This window comes from Rattus rattus, chromosome 12 (assembly GCF_011064425.1).
Source record: "Rattus rattus isolate New Zealand chromosome 12, Rrattus_CSIRO_v1, whole genome shotgun sequence".
Lineage (NCBI taxonomy): Eukaryota > Metazoa > Chordata > Mammalia > Rodentia > Muridae > Rattus > Rattus rattus.
In genome coordinates, this window is record NC_046165.1 from 23,445,065 (window position 1) to 23,467,189 (window position 22,125).

At 40.0% G+C, this 22,125-nt stretch overlaps 1 pseudogene; it reads right to left on the reverse strand.

The window, feature by feature from the left end:
* Positions 1–242: 242 nt before the first annotated feature.
* Positions 243–22,125, reverse strand: part of LOC116913898 — a 62,007-nt pseudogene continuing 40,124 nt past the window's right edge.

Genomic DNA, 22,125 nt, shown 5'->3' on the forward strand with positions numbered 1-22,125 from the left:
AAACCAGTGCTCTTGTTTTGTTTCTCATCTTTAAAGTGAAGTTTCCAACTACTCTTCATCCAGTATGATGGGAGCTGTGAGCATAGTATACATGGTATGCAGTACATCTGTGACACTTGGCTTGCTAAGTACATCAATTATCTTTTATTTTTTTTAAGTTGAAAAATACCTTGTTTATAATCCTTGGGACCATGTGTCCCTAGAAGGCACGTGTAACTAAACACCCGTGTGACAGCCTTAGGTCAGCCCTTCTTTTGCTTGACCTTTTCCAAGTACACATGCAGGGACTTCCGGATAGAGTCTCTGGAGATGAACCTGGTGAAATTCTGGATGTCAGCCTCTCGCTGCTTGATCAGGTTGTCTGCTGTGGCCTTTCGCATCATGCTCTTCGTCAGCTGCCGAGAATGGTCTGGAATAGTCAACCACTTGGCCATCACTGAGTGAGCCTTGCTGTGTACCTGATCCTCAGGTACCACCTCGTCCACCAAGCCCATCTTGAGGGCCTCTGCTGGTGGGAAAAGCATGCCCAGTTGAAGGGCACTCTCAGCCGCTCGGTGCCCAACGGTGTTCACGTAGTTGTCTTTTAACCAGAAGGGGGCAATGATGCCCAGCCGGCTCTCATTCAGTCCTATGGTATACTTGGGGTTGTCAGCCATTATCCTGTAGTCACAGGTGAGAGCCATGAGACAGTCTCCAGCTGGAGAGGCGCCATTGATGGCAGACATCAAGGTCATGTTGGACAAGTAGAGCCTCAGCCACAGCTCCTGCACAGCCTTACAGTACTCAGCGTAGTGGGCTGGATTCCGGCCATACATCTCCCGCAAGTCCAGGCCAGCCGAGAAGATACCCAGGTGCTCCGAAGTGAGGATGACACCTCAGATGTTTTTGTCATTTTCCAGCTTCTCCAGGCTGATGACGAACTCTGTCAGAAACTCCTAGCTGAGGGAATGGAGGGTCTTGAACTTCATCACTGCGATTCCTGCCTCGCCCTCGGTCTACACCAATACCCGCTTGTTAGAGAAGCGCCATGCATAGTCCAAGGCCTCCCTGTGCCTGAGGCGGGATCCAGAGTGCAGCAGAACGCGACTCGCAGCAGCCAGCACTATCTTGGTTATCGGTGGGGACTCATCAATTATCTTTTAAAGGAAATAGGAAATGAAGCAAATGCTTTCTACTTTTAAAGCAAAAAGTTCTCTCTCTCTCCTTCCTCTCTCTCTCTCTCTCTCCCTCCCTCCTTCCCTCCCTCCCTCCGTCCCTCCTTCCCTCTCTCCTCTCTCTCTCTCCCTCTCCCTCTCTCCCTCCGTCTCCGTCTCCGTCTCTCTGTCTCTGTCTCTCTCTCTGTCTCTGTCTCTCTCTCTCTCTCTCTCTCTCTCTCTCTCTCTCTCTCTCTCTCTCTCTCCATATGTGAGTGCATGTTTCATGAATGCCAGAAGAGGTTATCAAATTCCCTGGATGTGGAAGGAATTACAGGCAATTGTATGCCACCTGACATGGAAAAAGTCATGGAAAAACTTGGGTCCTCTGAAAAAGCAGAATGAAGTTTTAACCACTGAACCATCTCTCTAACCCCAAATCCTCCTTTTTAAAGGATATGCCATACACATATATACCAATATATATACTATCATTTTTAACCTTTATGTAGACATAACTTTTTATGAACTATTATTTCCTCTAGCTTAAATAGTTTCCTTCCATATTTTGTGTAGAGTAGGGCCCTTATCTTTAAATGTTCTCATTTTTTGTTTTTCTGTAAATGACTTCATTTCACCTTCTATTTGGAAACATTTTTATTAAGCAAAGAATTATAGATCAGTACTCTTTGCTTTTCTTTAAAAATTTTATCCAATAAATGCTGTTGATACCTACTTTTTCATAACTTATCTGAGTGTAAATAAATAGTGTTGTTGATTAGGGTACAATGCAGAAAAGAAGGGGGGAAAGGAAGTGAGAGGAGAAAGGGGGAGAAACAAATATAGAGAAACAACGAAAGAAAGAGACAGAGAGACAGTCAGACAGACATATAGAGACAGGGAGACACACACAATATACACGCACATATAAAACATTATAAATACACACATACATACATATGGAGAGAGAGAGAGAGAGAGAGAGAGAGAGAGAGAGAGAGAGAGAGAATGTAATTCTAGCCACATCTTTAACAACCAGATAATCAGAGGTTCTTGATTAAAATTACAAGGATGTGTAGCAGATCTCTATATTGCTGGTCTTGCTTGACTGAAACATTGTACCCGTGGAATGTTAATGCTCAATTCCTCTTCTCCAAGTCTATATTTAATTCTGTGAATCTGACTATATTTTAGATGCTCATTGGTGGAATCATGTACTGTCCTTCTGGGACTAGCATATTAGCACAATACCTTGAAAGTTCATCCATGCTGTCAGGTGTTTTAGAACTCCCTCCTTTATTAAACACGAACAACCAATAATGTATTATTTTTCATATTTTCTTCATCCATTTATGATGTCATGGACACTCAAGCTGTTTTTAATATCTTTGATATTGTACACCATGCTCTAGTGAACTAGGAGTTCTAATGTTTCTTTGGATTGTGATTCCAATTCTTTGGGCAAATACAAATGCAAGGTTGAGTAGGAATTTAATTTATTTTTATTTCTAAGATTATAATATAACTAAGTGTTTCTCCCATCTCTTTTCTTCCTCCAAACCCTCACAAATAGCCTTCTCTATTTTCATTCAATATCATATCCTTTTTCACTAATTATAATCGAATGCATATATGTATTTGCATATACATCTATATTCCTAAATATAACCTGCTAAGTCCATGTGTTACGTGTATGTGTGTTTTGAATAGAAAATCGGTGTGTTCTTTCCTATGCATCAGCATCTCTCCCACTCGCAGCTCTCCTCAGTCACTTATAGCTCGTTGTGTAGGCTTGAGATGTGTAGGCTTTCCCTATCCAGTTTCACATGCCTGTTGGTGTCAGAAATATACTTTCTGCTGTTTCCCATAGTGGTTTGGTATTTTGAAGCACAACACCCCAGTAACTCCACTATTTCCATTTCCTTGTCAACAACTTTTTCCTTTTCTTTATACAAATTAAAGACAAGTCTCTCTTCCTTTCTGATTTGCACAGTTTATAACCTTCATTTTGTCATTTGCCGTGTTCCTTGCTAGAACCTTTGAAAATTTTCTTTGCTGGTTTGCTTTTTCTTAGGATTCAGATCTTCCTATATTTGAAAATTTATGTTTTTCCTCAGAAATATTTTCTCTATCATACTCTGGTGATGTTGTTTCCTCCTCAGCAACAAAATTTTCTCTTCCCTATTCTTAAGTCTGTAACTTTATATATAAAAAGTTGTTGGTGTTGCAAGTTCAGTGAGGTCCTGTCACTGTTCTCTTCATGCTGTACTTTGGGTCATTTACTTTATTGTGTCTCAAGCCATTATCAACTCTTCGGATTATCTGTAGCATCAATGTGACACCTGTCTATTTCTTACACTGTGATTTTCATCACTAAAGGACTTTTTTATATTTATCTGTGATTTTGAACACACGTGGCATATTTATAATAGGCCCTTTAATTTCCTATTGGCTGGTTATCCCAGTTACATATCAAACTTGTACGCTTCTTTGCAGAATATTTTTCAGTTGGTATATGACATTGGATTTTTCTGTGGGGTTTATATGTTGTTTTCTATAATCTATAGTTTAATTGCTTGATCTATTGTGTACCATTTAGTTCCTAGCAATTGAAATTATTAGTCAACCTTTAGATAAGATACAGAAATTCTTTAAAAGTAAGTTACTATTATTGCTACAGCGTTGCCTTTTAGTGACTGAGGATTCCTCCCATATTGTGAGTCTCTCTGCTCAGGCTTGTAGATTTTTGAACACTCCCAGTCCCATGCACACAGATCTTTGTCACTGGTTATTTGAATCTAGACATGTGCAGGTCAATAGCAAGACGAAGAACTCTTCCGCAGATCTTGATAGCTTCACGTGCTCAGGCCCACCATTTCTGGTTCTCAGGCTCACAAATCTTAGTCATTTTGCATTTCCCAGGCTGTAATGTCTTCCTGCTCAATGCTGCAAAATTATAGCGTTCTTTTGGGTTCTTCATCAGTGTACCACGGCCTGGAAATTGCTAAGAGGCAGCAATCTGGAACAGCTATGATTTTTTACTCAGTTTGTTTCTAACCTCTCAGCAATCATAACCCTGATCTGTCTATTGTTCAATGTCTGAAAAGGAACTGTCTTCATATACTTGAACTAGGCTTTTAGTTATCAGAGGCAGGTAAAAAAAGCCTTTGATTTCAATCTTAGCATTTGTTTAAGTCCCATCCTAATAATTCTAATTATTGCATTAAAATGCTCATTTGTAGACAAAGTATAATTTCAATCATTTTATTTGAAAAGTTGGATACTTATTGTATATCCACATTCTTTCTGGCTTATAAAAGTCATTGTATGTAAATCTTTGAGTTGGTGTATTACTTTGGATAGTTTTCCTAGAGTGGGAATTTCCTGATTGAACTTTAAACTATGTTGCATGCGTCATATGCACATGGCATCTTGCTCATGAAATGCACAGACAACACTCAGGACCCTTAGCTACAAAAACCGCCAACTATTGGCTTCTTCTAGGTGTGTTCAAAATATCAATTTGTTCAATCTCTCCAACTAACCCCTGGGCTAGAGACTATTATCAGACAGATTTGAAATATGAAGAAACCAATGTATAAGCTTGCAAACAAAATTTTACCTAACCCATGCTAACTCTGAATTTGACCAAAGGCAACTTTGTGGCTGAGCTGTCTTTCTACATCTTTACAAGCATTATTGCCCTTTAAAACATTTCAGACTAAATAACTCATCAAATGGTAAATTTTCCTGTGTATAGAAGTGATTTTGGTATCTCCTGGCTCTGTATTTTTTTCCTTTAGAGTATTAATGTTTGCTTCTTTGCCTATTTTTCTCTTTAAACTAGCCACCTAAAAAAATGTAGAATGCTGAGTAACAGTAAGAGACCAGAAGCTTCCAGAAACTCAGTGTCCTGGCACATGATCCCAGAACTTGGGGTTAATCTGCAGTAGCCATGAAACATCAGGCATGGACACTGTGGTCATCTCTGTGCTAATAAAGCTCTGGACCAGTGCTGTCCATCCCCAGTGAGCATGTGGAGAAAGCAAAGAGAATGGAAGGGAAAGGTTTTCAAATGCTCTCCAAGTTAGTGTCCTGACTGAGTACTTAAAATAGCGTTCTGGGTATGCTGTACCACTCCGCTTTCACAAGAAAGCCATTTAACTTGAAAAACACTTCTCTGGTTAGTAGATTATTAACAGTGTTTTAAATTTACTTTTGAAGGCCGTATTTACAGTGCACCTGGTAATTCTAAATATGAGCAATTAGCTTGTATCGATAATAAACTGACATCACAATGTTGCAAATTCCTTTCATAAAATTTTTCCTATTGCTGCTGACATAGGAAATGGCAAATATTTTAAAAACTTTCACATTAGGGCTAGCGAGATGACTCAGGGCTTAAGAATACATACCACGTATTCAGAAAGCCTGAGTTTGGTTTCCATCAGATGTTGTGTCTGAGTTAGGATTTCCACTGCTCTGAAGAAACACCATGACAAAGGCAACTCTTATAAAGGGCAACATTTAATTGGGGCTGGCTTACAGTTTCAGTGGTTCAGTCCACTATCATCATGGCAGGAAACATGGCAGCCTCCAGGCAGGCTGGAGAAGGAGCTGAGAACTCTCCATCTTGATCCTAAGGCAAACAGGTGAAGACTGTCTTCCAGGAAGCTAGGAGGAGGAGCCCATCCCCACAGTGACATACTTCCTCCAAAATGGCCACACCTCCTAATAGTGCAACTCCCTAGGCCAAGCATATTCAAACCATACAGATGATTAACCTCTGCCTGGAAATCTAGCTTCTACAGATTGGATATCTCTGATCTCCCCATACATCTGCACTCCCAAACATGTGCATAGCCAGTCCTGCAAACACATAAACATAACTAAAAATAAAAATACAATTAAAATACTTTAAATACTTTTACCTTATAAAGTTACCACTTCAGCTTCAAAGGTATTCAAAGGTATTCACATCAACTTATAAAGAATCCTTGCTATTTCATAATAACAGACTTACCTATTATTGAAGTTGACAGCTTTATTTAAAAGTATTAATGCAAAAAGTCATTTATTTTATACGGATGTGATCATAGTATAGAGAACAGGAAAAACAAGTAAACTCTGCCTTTTGGTGTATAAGTCTGAATATTAAAGATATTCATCATTGAATATTTAGACTGGCTACTCAAATATGAATGACACATCAACAAGTCACATCACCACTAATAGACTACTAGTATTCAATACTATTATTTAATATTAGATAGTTATTTGTATATGCAGACCATTTGGCATCAAATTCTGACTGTCAGTATTGGCTATGTGACCTATGGAGAACTATTTGGCAAGCCCTCAGTTTCTTTGGAAAAGTCATGATGGATGATGGTGAGGGGCTTCCCACTAAATGCTTTGTTACTTGAATAAGAAACATGGGACGTCATGAAATGGAAAGAGTACTGAGGTCACATCAGTTTCACAGAATAAATAGAAGGATGCTTCCTTCTTCTTGTCTCTTTAAAATATTCATATCTATGTGTGTATCTGAGTACTTTTTGGTTTTGCCAAAGGGTGCTCAGATTGTGCTGTACATTTTGTAGAGACTTTGCTGAAGACTGATTCAGGGTATCCCAAGAAGGACTTACATGACTAAAACATTAATAATGTTTTACTTTGGTCCTTGCTAAGAAATATTAGTTTTAAAATTATAAACTACCAGCAAGTTTGCTGCTCGAATTTGTATCATTTAGATTAATTGTAGTTTCACCTGTGGTCCTACAATCCTAGTTAAAAATCTCATGACTGGGGAAGCCATGAGCTTCCAGGGAGAAGCTGCTGTTGTTACTTTTCTAAACGATCATGTTGTCAAATTTCTTCCTAAGTATTTGTTTCTACCTATGGATGTGGGCTGCTTTCACCCACTAACAGGTCCTTTTTCTCCCATTAGGGTAAACTCTCCCAGGCCTCCTGGCCCTTATCTGATTGACTTTTAATCATAATAGACTGGCTTTTGCCTTGTCATAGAAAAATAACTAAGAAAAGTCTTATACTCAGGACATGCCCATACTGTTGTACACGTCAGCAGCTCACTTACTACTACTAAGAGTTATTCAATGCCATGGCCACATCACTGTTGGTTTATCCATGCATTAGCCAAAGGTTCCAGTGTGAGGCTTGTTTGACTAAAACAAAGATGGCCGCTTATTCTTATTTATGTCTTTTTATGAACATTTTTCTTTGATGTTGGTAAATACGAGGAAGAGAATTGTTGATTTTCCAGATCCTTTGTTGTACCCTGTGGTTTGGGGATATTCTTGTGTCATGTTTTTATTCTGTCACTTTACCTCCTTCGCCTCTTTCCAATCCTGTGCCTGTTACGGTAAAGCATATGCTAAAAACTCAGCAATTCACTTTCGTGGATTCTGAAATTTAATATTATGTTCTTAGTATTTCTTACAAGTTAGCTCTCTCAGCAACACATTTAAGTGTTTATTTGAGCATATTTTCATTTTATCTTTTTTTAATGGCGCCTTTCTGGATATGATATTTTTAATGGCGTTACCTGTTCTTTCCACCCTTTGAATATATCATCTTTCTGCTCCGGCCTCCATTCTTTTCCAGAAGTCAACTCTGACTATGGTTTACATGTTGAGTCCTGTCTCATCTTGCTGCTTTTCAAATTGCCTTGGTTTCTGTTTTCACATTTTCTATTATTTGTGTAAGCAGGAGTCCTTGGTTTGTATCCTAGCAGAACTCACTGATGTTGGGTGCATAGGTGAATATTTCTCATTATTATGGGGAGTTTTCAGCCATTATTACTTTGCTTATTTTTCCTACCTTCTTTTCATCTGTTTTTACATTCACATAGAAATTCAAGCACACATGCATGCACAGACATACAGAAACTGAAGCATATGTTCATGCATATTCACACAGAAACTCAAGCATACATACATGCACACACATGCACATGCAGTGCACATCGTTGCTGCTGCTCTTAATGACTTACCAAAATTTACTGATGATGTGTTCATATTTTTTTCTTTTCTCCTTTCTTTCTTTCTTCCTTCCTTCCTTTTCTTTTCCTTCCTTCCTTTCTTTCTTTCTTTCTTTCTTTCTTTCTTTCTTCCTTTCTTTCTTTCTTTCTTCCTTCATCTTGTCAATCTCGTAATTTTTCCCGTGTTAATACACAAGACCTTGAACATTCTAAGAAGCAAACCTCGTTTGCTGTGGATATGCTAGGTAGATAATCTCCCTCCAAATTACATCTCCAGTTCTTTAATGACTTTTTTCAAGTTTTCTGACCTCTGAAAACTTTTCTTTTTCTAGGTCAAGCCTACTATTATGTTCCCTCTATTACTTTTTATAAATTTGTTTCAAGTAAAATTTCTATTGATTCTTTCTATAATTTCTAAACACTATTAATGCTCTGTCTTTGATAGTTTCTCTTTTCCTTTAAAATTTAGAGGCATGCCTGCCCTTAACTCAGCATGCATTTTTGATATTTCTTTTAATTTTCTGCAAAGTGCCACACAGGTAACACTACAGTAGGATTACATTGCGCCTGAATGTGCACGGGTCTCTTGTCTCTTTGAATGACTCCATTTTTACATACAAGTTGAAGATTTGATGGAATACATTACAAAGCTGGAAGTTTCTAGGGCTTGCTTTGTGCTGGTTTTGTTTGTTGTGTAGATGGCGTGGGTGATTACATGAGTTTGCTTCTTGTAACCTGCAACTTGTGATGTCAGTGTTCGGAATTTGTTCTTTAACTTTGTTTTTGTTGTTGTTGGTTTTTTTTTTTTTTTTAAGCTCAAGCTCCTAGAAGTTGCTTCTATTTCACTGCTTTCTCAGGGAGATTTTAAAGCTACTCTGCTTTGTCAGCAATTAACGGTTTTCTGTTTGCTTGAACGTGTATATGCATATGAATCCAGATTACTAGAGATGAGGAAAACTTTTCTTAGGGCCATTTGGGGCTTCATTTATTTATTGTATGTGAGCGTGTGCGTGCGCATGCCTACATGTTGTGTAGGTGTAGGTGTATGTGTAGCTGTGTGTGAATGTATGTGGAGGTCAAAGGAACAACATTCTTAGTTGTTCCCCATGTTATCTGAGACAGGCCGGAAACTCAGGAAGGAGGTTAGACGAGGTGCCTAGCAAGCCTCAGGGACCTGCCTATTTCTGCTTCTCTAGTCCTCAGATTAGGAACATGCATCACCATGTCCAACATATTTTTTTGCCTTTTTAAAAATTGCATCTTTAATTTACATTTTAAATGTTATCCTATTTTCTGGTTTCCCCTCCAGAAACCCGTTGTCCCACTTCTATGAGGGTTCCTTCTCACCCACCCACCAACTCCCTCCCACCTCCCTGCCCTGACATTCCCCTACACTGGGACATCCAGCCTTGACAGGACCAGGGGCCTCTCCTCCCATTGATGCCCGACAATGACAATGCCATCCTCTGCTACATATGCAGATGGGGCCATAGGTCCATTCCTGAGTTCTCATCGTATGGTGGTTTCATCCCTAGGGAGCTCTGGGAGGTCTGGTTGGTTGATATTGTTCTTCTTAAGTGGTTGCAAACCCCTTCAGCTCCTTCAGTCCTTTTTGGGGAACCTGTTCTCAGTTCAATGGTTGGCTGCAAGCATCTGCCTCTCAGATGCCTCTCAGAGCATCTGGCAGAGCCTCTCAGCAGACAGCTATATCAGGCTCCTGTCAGCATGCACCAACATATTTTGTAAATGAAAATTTTCTTTATGTGGGTTATGGGCAATAAGACCCAGGCCCCCAGGCTTGCAAAGGAGGCAGTTTACTAACTCAGTTACCCTCCCAACATGCAGAGCATATTTTATAGTTCTTGGCCTTGCTGAATTTCTGGCCTATCAATTTATTTACTGCTACCACTATACCATCGCTTTTTTGGTTGTTTTGCGCTATATGGTCTGTTTTCCAAGGAAGATGTTTTTTGAAATAGTTCCTATGCTCTGTTTTCAATGAACTCAGTTCCCCCAGGCACTGACATTGAGTTCCTTTCTCATCCTACAGTCTTGGTCTCCCATCTGAGTCCTTTGTCGTGAGAATTGCAAGAGGGCCTGCATCAGCTTGCGTAACCAGTGTAACTAACTCCTTTACCTAAGAGAGAGCTGGGAAGATGTGCTTCCCATCCTTACAACACCCTAACTAGTGAGTAGCTGGCACGTTATATGCACTAGAAGGCAATGGAAGCCCAAAGCTCTTTGACTGTTTGCTTATAGTTCACAGTGGCTGATCTAGGACAGCTTTCTCCCTTTGTGTAAGAGCTAGACCCAAATTAACTTACTGGTGGCATTCTCTTGGAGTATACATAGGGCACAGATCTTCTGGGAGCACCAAGGAAGCTGGTAGTTGGCCCTTTCCCAAGGAAAATCATTGCTCTTGTAACTGAGAAGTTATGAAGGGAGCAGACACGAGAAAGCCACACAGTTTTGGTCCTGATCATCTAGAATAAACCATTATGGAGCCTAAAGTAGTCACGGAAGTTGTCTTTAGTTCAGCACTAACTATGATCGATCCCTACTGAAATTCTGTAATTTCCTTGAATCAGTGCTTTTCCAGCTTCTCAGTTTGTACCTTGGTTAGATACTAGAGAATCCATAGTTGGGATTTTTACTAATTTTCTAGTGTTTCTTCTGCTAGAGATTAGGTTTTCATGATCACACCAGATCTCATTGTCTGTACACATAACTCTACTCTTCATCTCTGTCCTGAAGACCGCATGCATTCCAGGGCACTTACTTCCAGCCTCCCTCATGAACGAGGGTGCCCCTTCATTAACTGTTCCCATAAAGAAAAAGGGTGTCTTCAGCCTCCGGTATAGGTCAGAGCGTCCTCACAAGAATGACTCATAGAGAAAATAAGAGGTTAAAAACAAATCCTAACCCGAAGCTCGTAAGAGGGTGATATCTTCTTCAGTATGCTCGACCTTCAAGATGGCCACTCTTCTCTGTACTTACAGGAAGCTTACCTGGACTCATGTAGATGAATAAGAAGATTTTGCTCCACTCTAGCAATAACTTCTTCATAAAACAATGAAATGCTTTACTGAAGCAACTGAGAATCACAGGACATTATGATATAAGGGGAAGCTATACATTTAAACACCAATACAGTGCATTAATAATGCTCTTGGCTTTGAACAAATAATAAATTTGTTTTATCTGAGAGGAGGTTGAAGATGATTTTGAAATGAATTGTGGTGAAAGGAAATGGGTGATTCATATTTATAGCTCCTGACCTGTAGAACACCCAAATCCTGACTCCAGTTTTGGTTGTTTGAAAATGGTTGGCCCAGGGAGTGGCACTATTAGAAGGTGGTCTTGGCACAGCAAGAATACAGCAAATACAGAGGCGAATGCCAGCAGCAAACCACTGAACTGAGAACAGGACCCCCGTTGAAGGAATCAGAGAAAGAACTAGAAAAGCTTGAAGGGGCTCGAGACCCCATATGAACAACAATGCCAAGCAACCAGAGCTTCCAGGGACTAAGCCACTACCTAAAGACTATACATGGACTGACCCTGGACTCTGACCTCATAGGTAGCAATGAATAGCCTAGTAAGAGCACCAGCGGAAGGGGAAGCCCTTGGTCCTGCTAAGACTGAACCCCCAGTGAACATGATTGTTGGGGGAGGGCGGCAATGGGGAGGATGGAGAGGGAACACCCATAAAGAAGGGGGAGGGGGAGGGCTAGGGGATGTTGGCCCGAAACCGGGAAAGGGAATAACACTTTCAAATGTAAATAAAATACTCAAGTTAATAAAAAATTTACAAAAAGGTGGTCTTGGAGTAGATGTGGCCCTGTTGAAGGATGTGATTGTGGGAGTGGGCTTTGAGACACTCTTTCTAACCATGTAGGAGCCAGTCTTCTCCTAGCAGCCTTCAGTTGAAGATGTAGAACTCTCAGTTCCTACTGCACCATGCCTGCCTGAATATTGTTATGCTCCTGCCTTGATGATAATAGACTGAACCTCTGAACCTGTAAGCCAGCCCAATTAAATGTTGTTCATATAAGAGTTGCCTTACTCATGGTGTTTATTCACATCACTAAAACCCTAAGACACTAGTCATGGGCAGACTAGGGAGTCAAGAGAAATGCTTAGAGGAAGGATTGAGTATAACCTGAGTAACAAGAAGGGTGACCCATGTTATGAAATTACACATTGTAGGTTGATGTCATTATGCAGGTGAAGGCAGGTACAGGATAGAATAAGGCCTGTCATTGGATGAGAAGGAAGGATGGGAGGGAGAAAAGTTTTAGAGAGGGAGAGGAGGCTGGAGTGAGGAGGAGGGAGGCAGCTGAAAGAACATGGCAGCGGATGTTAAGATTCCTCTCTGCACATTTACAGGTTGTTAATGACTATTCTTAAGGGGTGGGTGTGCACAGGATTTTGCATTGTCTAGATGGGTAAATTATATTTTATCTACGTGAGCAATATATATCCTTATCAATTGGTTGTAAGTTTACTCTGAGGATTGAGAATTTAACATGTAAATCTGATTGTTGGGCTATAGTTTGTTGAGTCTTTTACTCAACCAGCCATTTTACTGGGTGGCTGGATCCAGAAAGTTTGTGGCTAGCAGAGAGCTGCTGGGAGAGATACTAATCTGAGATGAATTAGCCATAGTTTCAATGGCCCACTGGAGCCAGAATTAGCAAGGGAGCGAGACCACCAGGGAATGTGCAGGAACAATTCCGGCCCCTTTTTTATTTTTACTGCAATAGCATGTCCTCTGTTTCTGAGTCCCCAGTTACCTAAAACTTAGAAGCAAGCACCTGGACAAATAGAAGAGCACACATGATCAATATCAAGGTAACTTACAAGATGCACATGTGTGTGCTCACCACCATCAGTAACCCATTGCCATGATTGACTTTACCTAGTCCTCTGGGTTAACCCCGCAGGAACATGCTTTCCTGTATTGCTATTTTTCTACCCTTTATATTTTCTCATTTCTAAGATTTACAAAAAAAAAGTAGCTTCATACTCTTTTGTAATAAATATCTTCAAATTCAATATTTTCATGTTTCATCAGTGTTGTGACTATAGCTCACTTCATTTTAGATGTTATCTAAGTTATTTACCAAGATGCAATTTACATGCCATAAAAATCAACACTATTAAAGTGTTCAATTAATACACTAGCTTTGAATAAATTCACAGGGTTGACAATGATCACTGATGATTTCAGAATATTTTTATCTCCACAGAAACAAACCAATAGCTAGTTAGTCGATCTTGTAGGTTTTTCTTGTGGTATCCTTGATCTCTATGACTCCTTCCATCCTTCCCCTTTTCTAAAAGATTCCCCAAGTTCTGCCTAATGTTTGACAGTGATTTTCTGCATCTACTTCCATCAGCTGCTGGATGAAGCCTCTCAGATGACAGTTATGCTAGGCTCCTGTCTACAAATATAGCAGAATATCGTCAATAGTCAGGGTTGGGCTCTCATGGCATGGGTCTCAACATGGGCCAAGAGTTGGTTGGCTGTACCCTCAATTTCTTCTCTCTCTTTATCTGTGCACATCTTGTAGGCAAGAAAAATGTCAGTAGAAGTTTTTGTGGCTTGCTTGGCGTTCCTATCCCTCCAAGGAAATCTTGTCTGGTTCCAGAATGTTGCTGTTTCAGGTTCCATATTACCTATTGCCAAGAGTCCAAGCTAGTCAAGGGGGCCACCACAAGAAAACCTACAGAATCAACTCTCCTGGGCCCATATGAGCTCACAGAAACCGAACAACCAACCAGAGAGTGTGGAGGGGACAGACCTTGGCATACATATATGTACGTAACATGTGCAGCTTGGTCTTCATGCGGGACTCTAATGTTGCTGTAAAATTACAAAAATGGCTGTCTTTTACCCAGATTAGATCTGGCACTGTACTGCTCCAAGATATCTGATAGATATCTTGCCAGAAACACACAGCCCAACTTCGTGGCGGCCCAGTGTCTCTAGCTGCTGCACACTCTCTTAAACTTAAATTTCTACATGAAAGAACACACAACACAATAGCCTCTGATCCAATTGATAAGATATAATTGCCCACCTAAACATACAAAGCCCTATGCACATCCATCCCTTAAGAATATTCACAGCAACCTGTAAATACACCGAGTGGAATCTAATGTCAGTCTCCATGTTCTAGCTTCTCTCCGGACTCCTCCAGTCTCCCTTCTCCTACCATTCCAGTCTCCTCCTCCTCCCTCAAACTTTTCTCCCGCCCATCCTTCCTTCTCATCCAATGACAGGCCTCCTTCTATCTCATACCTGCCTTCACCTGTATGACAATCTGATACCTTAGTAACAGGAGGAGGAACTGTCTCTGACTCTCTTGTCTGATAACTTGGCTGCCTTGTCTGGCCTTAATAGAAGAAGATATGTTTAGTCTTGCTGCAATTTGATATGCCAAGGTGGATTAATATTCATGGGAGGCTTCCCCTTCTTATAGGGGAGGGGAATGAGAAGAGTCTAGGAGGAGAGAAGGGAGGGGAAGCTGAGATAGGATATAAAGTAAATACATAAGTTAATTAATGAAAAAAGAAATTAATAGCAATCATTTTCCCCAGAAAGATGCTTGATTCCATTTTATTATGCTTTTTTCCATTTATTCAAACACAAGAATATTAGTTCTATGGTCATATTTTAAAATGGGAATCTAGTTACATGTTAAACTTGGAATTTTATCTATTTAATAGTTTCTTTTTATTACTTATTTATTTCTTTACCTTTTAAATGCTGTTCCTCTTCCATAAGCCCTCCACCTTACCCCCATCCCCTTCACCACTGGTGTTCTGTTCAAAACATTTTTCACTGTGCCAATGTGTTCTAGGCTATTTCTCAATTTTTCTTCTATCAGATTCAGTGTATATGGTTTTATGTGGAGGTCCTTGATCCACTTAGACTTGAACTTTCTACGTAGAAATAAATATGGATCATTTTGCATTCTTCTGCATGCAGGCTGCCGATTAGAGCAGCACCGTTTGTTGAAGATGTTTTCTTTTTTCTACTGTATGGTTTTAGCTTCTTTGTCAAAGATCAAGTGTCCACAGGCATTTGGGTTTATTTCTGGGTCTTCAATTCTATTCCATCGATTGACTTGTCTGTTTCTGTATCAATACCATGCAGTTTATTTTAATCACTATTGCTCTATAGTACAGCTTGAGGTCAGGGAAGATGATTCCCCTAGAGGTATTTTTACTGTTGTGAATCGTTTTGCTCTTTTGCTCAGTCACTTTGAGGCTGCTCTAGGCACTCTCCTGTTGAACATGGCATATTACGTCTCTCTTGTTTTATTTGCCATAAGACTGTCAAGGTCCATGGGTTTCGCAGCATGATTTGTACTTTATCTCTTCTTGGCTTCTTGGTCCTATGGATGGACACTACACATGTATTAATTGCTCTCCTTTAGCTGATGAGAATGGGAGTTGTTTCCATCTGGGGGCTGTTATGAATAAAGCTTATATAGTTTTTGTGTGGATGTACGTTTCCAATTAGCTTAGATCTCATCCAACTATAAAGATGGATATCATATGTTAACTCTGTATTTGAGTTTTTGAGAAACAGGCCAGTGACTTACTGACTGCACAAATTTTCTCTGTCACCAGCAGTCCACGGAGGCTCCAGTTTCTTCAAATTCTTACCAATGCTACACACACACACACACACACACACACACATACACACACACACACACGTACGCACAAAATAAATCCATAATGAAGAATATAAAGAAGACTATAAAGAAGAATATCTTTTACTAACTGGTAAATTTGGACCAGTGTTAAGATGAAATTTCAGTGTTTTTTTTTCCCCTGTGATAATCACGGAGATAATTGATCTACAATACAAGGAGATCAATTTTGCAGCTAAATTTGGATAAGGTATACTAGTTTGGAGCTTGCTATTTGAATATATAACTTATTCCTGGCTCCTGTATAAGGTTTTCAAAATTGAAAATCACTATAAGATAAAGGTTGCCTCAAGGAAATGCCTACAAAACCCTTTATTAAAGTGTCAGAAAGATTTAGGGGGTATGTCTCATAGAAGTTCTAAACTAGACAAAAAGGTTTCCAGGGTTTTAAAATGGGGCTTCCCAAAGCATCCTAAGCTACTCTGAACCTGAGACAATCCGTCTTGAAAGATTTATGGTGTGGTTTGGGGAGTCGTATAATAAGCCTTACTAGGATTCATAGGAATTTTACAAAGATCACTAAAGTATCGCATTGATATAATGAACCAGAAATGCAAGGAGCTAGAAACATTTCAGAAGAACAAGGAACAGTCCTTGAACCTTCTCAGAGCTACCACTGGCAAGAAAAGGGAAATGTTGACCAGTACCTAAAATGGAATTATTTTCATAGACATTAAAGAACAAAGAGCATGCGCTCTCCTGAACTAGGATGAAGCAAAGATTCCCAGGAAACTGTACTCTCAATGTAAAACCATCTCTTAATTACGATACTGACAGATGTACTTTCTTAAGTTTTCATTTTTGACTAGGATGATCCACTGCTGTTCCTTAGAGTTTCCTGTCATTGTCCAAGTGTTTTCTATGTTGGAAAGAAGGGATGGTTTTATTTTTATTCAAAGGCCTTAGATGGGAAGTACCCATTCTCATGTAACTTCTCCAAGGGGCGTAAGTGGTATTTTGGTCTGCTGGCTATGATAATGGTCTGGGTTTCAGAACGACATTGTCTGGCAAGGTTAAAGGTAAGGTGACTTCCGCAGAGGTGGAGCAGTAGCACTGTTAACTGATTCTGATCAGGGGTCACATTTGATTGCAATCTTCTAACTGCCCTTACTAAGGTGTTAGGTATGGATCATCCAACCAGGAATGACCAATCGTCCCAGTTTGTCAAAAGAGCTGGGAAACTCAGCCTTTTCTCATGGAACTGAAAATCTTCCAGCTGAGACTGCCTCTAATTTCGGTTGAACTGCATCCGAACTGTCAGTTTATAGAACTGAATTTTGGAATCGTTTGCTATACGTAGTGTGATGATGGGACTAGAATTCGGTATATAGAACTGTTCAGACGCACAATAAAAACACATGCAGGGATATTTATTGTAGCATAAAAGCAACTCAAATATCCAGCAATCGGAGACTGGTTAAATAAAACATGGTTCGGTCTCCATGCTGGAAAAGAAGTCTCTCCAAGATGTTTTGTTTAAAAGTGAAAGCAAAACACATCACAGTACATCAATTGTGTAGCTTTCTGTGTGAGAATTGAAGTGGGGGTACAGAAAAAAATATCTGGAAATGTACAAACATCACAGAAAAGATGTACAAAGTGGGTCCAATGTCATGTCGGTCGCCAGCATGGAGAGGACCTGGGTGGCTTGCAGACAAGAGTCACTGCGAGGTGGCTGCTGTGTGCCCCTTTACAGTTTACTCAGCCTGGACTTTGGAGCATCAATTGTGTTTTGAAGATGAACTTAATGCCAGCAGAATTAGATCGCCTTAACCACGCTGGTCCTGAGGCTTTGTTAGCTGATCCCGGAGCCGATGGTCTCCTCGGGTCTTAGTTGAAAGTTTATTTTCCTCTTTTCAACGTGAAACTCACTGCATTTCTGCTAAAAGGGTCTCTACATTTCTCTTAAGATAAACCCCAAGATCCTAAATCCAGCATTTATGGTTTGTCTTAATGTGGCTTCTATCTGATTCTCCTGACCTCACCTGTCATCACTACTTATCCCAAACTGTTTACTCTCGGGCAACTTCCCATCATCCTTTGTGCTAAAAGCACAGTGATTTAGACCAGAATGCAGCTGACTTTCCAATCCTGGTGTGTGAAGTACAATTCTTTTCTCAGTTTCCCTGCATGAACTCCGTCTTACTCTTTCAGAGGAGGGGTCCTCATTACCAGACTACCTTGTAATCGGAATACTTTCCCCTTGGTACATGCAGAAACTAACTTTCCCCCCAAATTGTTCTCATATCCTAGTTTTGTAATTACCCTAGGCATCTCAGTGCTCAGGAGTTGAGGGAAAAGTGATGGCCACATGCAACTCCTGGTAGCCTTCGATCTTATTCTAGACGGATTTGAAGACATTGTTAGACCTAGTGCCTCCTCCTGGTAGGTTTGGTAAGGGAATAGCTGCAAATAATCTTTCAGATGTTTTTCCTCAGACACTTTATATTCTCTTATACTTACCAATCTTCCCTCAGCGGCTCTATTTTCTTCCTCTTATATAAAGATTATTAACTAAGCAGAAAAGAACACAGCTCTTAAGGCAGTGTTAAGTCCAATTCTAAACAATGATTAAGAAGGATGTAGAGCAAGAAATATATTGAAAAAAAAAAAGTACTTGCTCAAACGTTTAACTACCAGAACAATCCATTAAAATGCCCAGTTCCTAAAAGTTTACTTGGCAATAAAAAAATCTTTATTTTTTTTCTCCTCCAGAAAGATCATGTAGGTGTCAGTTGTTGGTGAGGAACGATGAGGCGAGGGAACAGTTTACTTAATTATAGGGAAGATATATTGCACATTTGTGTATCACGCCTGGATAAAAAGATTTAGAGAGAGCGCTATCTTCCTAAAAAAAAATCCCTTGATAATCACCTCACAGTCTCATTTGCAAACTTGAAGTGTGGAAAAGTAGATGTGCTAAACTTGTTCATATTCTCTTAGTGACAAGCCAGTGCTTTTTATAGCTTGTACTTGCTAAGGGCTTCATTCGGAGGTTTGACTGCTTCTGATAACCAGTTTTGAATAACAATGGAAACATCCAGTCTGACTCTGACTGCACATTTGGGGTCCTGTAGAGTTTCACTTCCTCCCCGAAGGGGTCCTGCGGAGTCCACCTTATTTTCTGTTCAATCTCATGCCGTTATTCTTTAATTGTATTTATATAGCATTATTTTGCTTTTGTGAGTTTCATTAATGAAGAACCGTGATTTCATTTAAATACCTCGATGCCTCATCAATTCAGGTTTGTTTAAACTAAAGGAAAATCTTGAAGAGATCGTGACTGTTCTTATGTAGCCAATTAGCATTTGTTTATCTTTAAACAAACACATCGTGAGTGCGTGACAAACCTGTATCACTCTAACTGTCGTTACCTGATCAATGCGTCCATGTACATATGGATACAAGATGGAAAGAGGAAGAGCGAATCAGAGGGGAGAGAGAATGCTCTAGAGAGAAAAAAATATATGTCTGCTGAACATAGTTTTTCATTGAACACTCGATCACTTCCTCTGAGCTGCTTTCACTGTCTTCCCATACCTCCTGGCTGAGGGCTACTCCAGTTTCCCTCCATCTCCTAACTCATTGGGCTCCGAGATCTTCCCCATTGGCTGAGCGGCCATCTTGGTGTACCATTCAAGCTTTCTGTATGTTCTGTGGCCTCTCTAGGTGGACAGCTGTCCCATGTTCCTAAGTTGTTCTTACTCTTCCATTGCCTATCGAGTCCACAGAGGCACCAACTTCCTGTACTTCCAGGAGGAAATAAGCCAATAACCAAGAAAGCATTAAGAATAAGAGAATGCTTAGAGTTAATTAACTCTGAGGAGTATATTGGAAAACAGAGAAATGGTATCCTCACAGGAGGACATCAAAGCCAGGGTAACTTTACTCCAACACAGTTTTATTGGCGTGGACCACTATTCAGACTGCCTTAGGTTATATGGAGCATGTAGGTGTGTGTGGCAGGGTGCTGGGCATAGACACACAATGACTGAAGCCTGAACCTGTTTTGTCAACAAGAATTTGTTATCCACAGTTTCCCCTACGTTCAACTAGTAGAAACTGAAAGTGAAAACTTCAGGTTTCCCTGACAAACTACGGAGTTGAGTACCATTGGAGTAGTTTATGGTATTTTCCAGTGCCTTCAATTTTAGAAGATCCTTTTTCCCTTTGGGAAGCCCTTGGCTTGGTGTAGTTGGGTAGCAATATGGATGACTTCAGACATACTACCTCCAGTCGCCAGTGTAGGTGTGTTGCAGGATTGTAGTCATTGAGTAGACATTGTGAGAAAATCTACTCAGCTTGAGAGGACTGGTTTGTCTCCCGTGGCAATGAGCTGGAGAGCACACTCAAGTCCTCCTGCTCTGAGTCGGATGTGAGCAGCCGAATGCAATTTCCAACTGACACCTACATATTTTCGGGCTACATTTCTTTTTTTCATTTTTTTCTCCTCTAATTATTCTTCTGCAATTTCTTCCCTTTATCCCAAATCTGGTTCTAGAGATGACCTAAGCCCTCATAAGTTTATTTTTTACCTCATTTTCTTTAAAATACTATTTTGTATTTTGATATACTAACTTCCATCTACATCTTCATGCCCCATTCCCTCAAAATAAAATCACGAAATCTGCCAACCTTCCCTGTAAACTAGCAGTAAAGCTCTTATTTCAGAATGGTTAATACATACTTAGCAAAATATTAAAAAAGTAAAGAAGTAGAGTAGCATTTGCCTGGCATCATTCCATGGTGGCAACTAAATTATCAGTTATTTTTATATCTACGTGCCCCAAATGTCCAAATAAAGCATATTTGTAAATGTTTTTTTCTTTCAGAAGTAGTTTTATAAATGATAGCATGTGCCATTTTTCTATACTCAAAATTCACAAATGTGCTATTTGATATGTGTGTGTATGTGCGTGCATGCGTACGTGTGTGTGTGTGTGTGTGTGTGTGTAACATATTTTTAAAGTTATAGAGCATTCCATTACCTTAAATTTACCCAGATGGAAATTTATATTGCATCAGATATTTTTCCTGTTGAGAGTAATATTTCCCAATCTGTTTAAATACATCTGTGAGATAAATTCCCAAACACAGAATCTTGGCGACAAAATAAAAGAAGTATCTTTTACTTTGACAGCTATTGCTTAAATCTTCTCTGTAGTAGTTTTATTTAAAGGATGGAGGGATTGCGAGAGCTGGAGGGTCAGCACATCTGCTGTGAGATAATCTCCCCCTCCCCTTACACAAAAGACACAGGATGGAAGAAGGTAGGAGGAAGAGGGCAGATGTGGGAGGAGTTTAAGGAAGGAATGGGGATGAATATGTTTGAACTATGGTGTTTGAAATTCTCAAAGTATTAATAAAACATTATTATTTAAATTTTTAAAATTCATACTTTCCCATCTCTTTAGAAATGTCAAAATTATTATATTCTATGTCTTCCTACCATTTGTCTGATTAGCTAATTTCTACTGGTTTTATTTCCTAGTGCTTAATTTAGCTCCTTAAGATATATTTCTTCCACATTACTTACTTTGTATATCCCCTTTTTACTGGATATTTTCTTTATTTACATTTCAAATGTTATCCCCTTTCCTGGTTTCCCCTCTGGAGGAAACCCCCTATTCCATCCCCCTCCCCTGCTTCTATGAGGTGCCCACCCACCCATCCACTCCTCCCACCTCCCCACCCTGGCATTCCCCTACACTGGGGCATCAAGCCTTTACAAGACCAGAGGTCTCTCCTCTTATTGATGCCAGACAAGGCCATCCTCTGCTATGTATGCAGCTGGAGCCATGGGTCCCTCCATGTGTACTCTTTGGTTGGTGGTTTAGTCCCTGGGAGCTCTGGTTGATTGATATTGTTGTTTTTCCTATGGGGTTGCAAACCCCTTCAGCTCCTTCAGTCCTCCCCCTAACTCCTTCATTGAGGACCCTGTTCTCAGTCCAATGGTTGACTGTGAACATCTGCCTCTGTATTTGTCAGGCTCTGGCAGAGCCTCTCAAGAGACAACTATATCAGGCTCCCATCATGATGTACCTCTTGGCATCCCCAATAGTGACTGGGTTTTATGACTACATGTGGGATCTATCCCCATGTGTGGCAGTCTCTGAATGGCCTTTCCTTCAATCTCTGCTCCATACTTTGTCTTCATATTTCCTCCTGTGGGTATTTTGTTCTCCCTTCTAAGAAGTACTTCACACTTCTGTTTTTCTTCTTCTTGAGCTTCATGTGGTCCATGAATTGTATTTTGGGTATT